The sequence below is a fragment of the Camellia sinensis genome, chromosome 8 (genome assembly GCF_055761805.1).
Source record: "Camellia sinensis isolate YWXY chromosome 8, ASM5576180v1, whole genome shotgun sequence".
In the NCBI taxonomy this organism is placed as follows: Eukaryota; Viridiplantae; Streptophyta; class Magnoliopsida; order Ericales; family Theaceae; genus Camellia; species Camellia sinensis.
In genome coordinates this window covers 122509770-122513003 of record NC_138968.1, presented here as the reverse complement: position 1 = coordinate 122513003, position 3234 = coordinate 122509770, and positions in this window count along the sequence as shown.

Here is a 3234-nt window from a genome sequence, read left to right as displayed (position 1 = left end):
CCAGTTATTGATTCAGATGGGCACCTTTTTTTAATTTTTATTTATTTATTTATTTATCAGTAGATTAAGATGGGGCTACACAAGGGAAAAACAAATCATTTTAAAATAATTTAAGGGATTATCTGAAAGCTAAATGTCATTTTTCTCCCACTTTTCCCTCCAGTATTCTTATGAGCTTCTGCTACAATATTTACACAAGACAAAATCCATTACAATGCTTGGGGTTATTAATGAGCATATTAACTTTCAAGGTACAACTCCCTACTCATTAATTGCATGTTTTTCATCATGAAAATATTTTTTTCTACTGTATTTTGGTGTTTTAGTTAATTTTTTTCTTTTTCATTGAGCTAATAATGCATTAGTTTAATATTGAACTTTTTTGATCAATATTCTCATCCTCATACATTAGTTTATACAATATTATAAATTATAATGCATCATATTTTTGGAACTTGCCTTTTCATTTCTTGGCACACACGAACGCCTAGGCACGAGAGACTTGTGGGAGAAGACGGGGCTCGAATCGGGTTCCCGGTTTGGGAGTTAGAGTCGGATTTCACTCTAGGCAAACTAGTTCTTTAAGAAACTTGAATTCGAAGTGTTGACTCCTCAAAATCACCAAACTGGGTCGGATTAGCATGAAACTTGGTACACACGACCGCCTAGGCACGAGAGAGTTGTGGGAGAAGACGGGACTCCAATCGGGTTCCCGGTTTAGGAGTTAGAGTCGGATTTCACTCTAAACAAACTAGTTTATTAAGAAATTTGAATTCAAGATGTTGACATCCCAAAATCACCAAACAGGGTCGGATTAGCACGAAACTTGGCACACACGACCGCCTAGGCACGAGAGACTTGTGGGAGAAAACAAGTCTCCAATCAGGTTCCCGGTTTAGGAGTTAGAGCCGGATTTCGGTCTAGGCAAACTAGTTCATTAAGAAACTTGAATTCGAGGTGTTGACGTTCCAAAATCACCAAACGGGATCAGATTAGCATGAAACTTGGCACACACGACCGCCTAGGCACGAGAGACTTGTGGGAGAAGACGAGGCTCGAATCGGGTTCTTGGTTTGGGAGTTAGAGCCGGATTTCACTCTAGGCAAACTAGTTCTTTAAGAAACTTGAATTCGAGATGTTGGCGCCCCAAAATACCAAACGGGGTCGAATTAGCACGAAACTTGGCACACATGACCGTCTAGGCATGAGAGACTTGTAGGAGATGACGGGGCTCAAATCGGGTTCCCGATTTGAGAGTTAGAGTCAGATTTCGGTCTAGGCAAACTAGTTCCTTAAGAAATTTGAATTCGAGGTGTTGATGCCCCCAAAATCACCAAACAGCGTTGGTTTAGTACAAAACTTGGCACACACGACTGCCTAGGCACGAGAGACTTGTGGGAGAAGATGGGACTCCAATCGGGTTCCCGGTTTGGGACTCCAATCGGGTTCCTGGTTTGGGAGTTAGAGCCGGATTTCTGTCTAGCCAAAATTATTTACTTAATTATCTTTGTAATTATATAGTAGTTAATTTTTTATGTTTTTTTGTAATTAAAATATTAACACATAATTATATTTTCATTAATTATTTTTATTTTTTGTTTACAGATATTTCTCGAGTAGCAGTTTGCTTCTTGTGTAATGCAGGCGTGTGAAGATTGCAACTAACTTTTGTTTTTGTTACCCATAGAAGAATCATGAGGAAAACTTTTATTTTTTATTTACGTTATTTTGAATTGTGAACAACATTATGTATTTAAACATTGTATATGTATTATATAACATTATGTAGTGGGATAATTTTGCTGATGTGTTGTTATGAATGGAAAAATATTTTTATTATGGATGAATTGTTATTTTTATACTGGAATTTTATATTATTATATAATTATCAGTTTCTTTTTTAGTTATTTTTCATTTAATACAGGTAATTTTCATATTTTTAATAATTTTATTGCAGTTTTTTTTTTTTTGAGACGGCACCACACCGTCTCAAAAAAACATTAGAACCAGGTTTTTTTTGTGACGTAACCAATGCCGTTGCAAAAGATATTGGCTGTTGAAACAAAAAACCTTTTGCGACGGTATTCTTTGCCGTCGCAAATAACCTTTTAGCGACGGCATGTCGTGCTGTCTCAAATAACTTTTTAGCAACGGCAAGTATTCAGTCGCAATAAAAATATTTTCGTGACGACATTTTTTGCCGTCGCAAATAACACTTTTAGCGATGTGTAGACACCCCATTTTTGACCGACCTTAAGACTCAGACGTCACCAACTGAGCGCTCGGTGATATTGCATATTGTGCTCGTCCTGAGGTTTTGGAGTCCCGGCTGCAAGCCTTGCCCCCGAACTTCCAGACTCTTTCGTGTCTTGCCTCGGTTTGCGAACCAGGCTTTGTTTTCTCTGTTTTCTTTTCCCGAAGGGAGGGAGAGGTCTCGTAGATCATCTCTCAGTGGCCGTAGGCTACGTTTCGTGGTCGTAGGCCATTTTTCTCATTTGGAGCCCGGTTTCCGATTTTCGGAGCCGTCGACCGTGTGCCTCGGTTCGGGACTGCCTAACCACCTCCGTTTGCTTCGGTTTTTGGTATACACCTTATTTCCTCCCTTTTGAGGAACACTGTGGCCCAAGAGACCAACTTCGTGGTCGAATGTCACATCCGGTGCTTAACAGCCCATTTTCGGGGCCCCAGGCTGCGCGTTTCGGTCCCCGAACGTCCGTTTTGCATCCGTTTTGGTTCATTTTTGGTGGAGACCTTATTTTCATTGTTAGAAAGCTTGTAGGAGGGTGGGAGGCCAGCAATTTTTCTGAAAAGCCAGTTTTATTTCTTCATCGCTCTCCGTCGCCCGTTTTCCTCACTAAAAAGCTAATGTTGACCACTCCCAGGCCACTTTCTTTATCCCTAAACCCCATATTTGTGTTGTACACACCTGGGAGGCCACCAATTTGAATAGGCCGGCCAGTAATTGTCTCTGACCCTTTTGAACCCCTCTAAAAAGTTGGCTTTTCTTTCTCTTGGTTCACATTTTCTGGATTTTGACCACATATTTGTGTTGTGCACACATGGGAGGCCACCTTTTTGGGGTGGCCGGCCAACAATTTTGATTGACCCTTTTGACCCCTGGCCGGCCATGATCCTCTCTCCAAGTGTATTCCAGCTGTGCCAATTGTTTTCCCTCAGATTCTGTATTCGAGGGGCTGCCTTTTGAGGGGGAAATTTGAATTTGTTTCCCCCCCC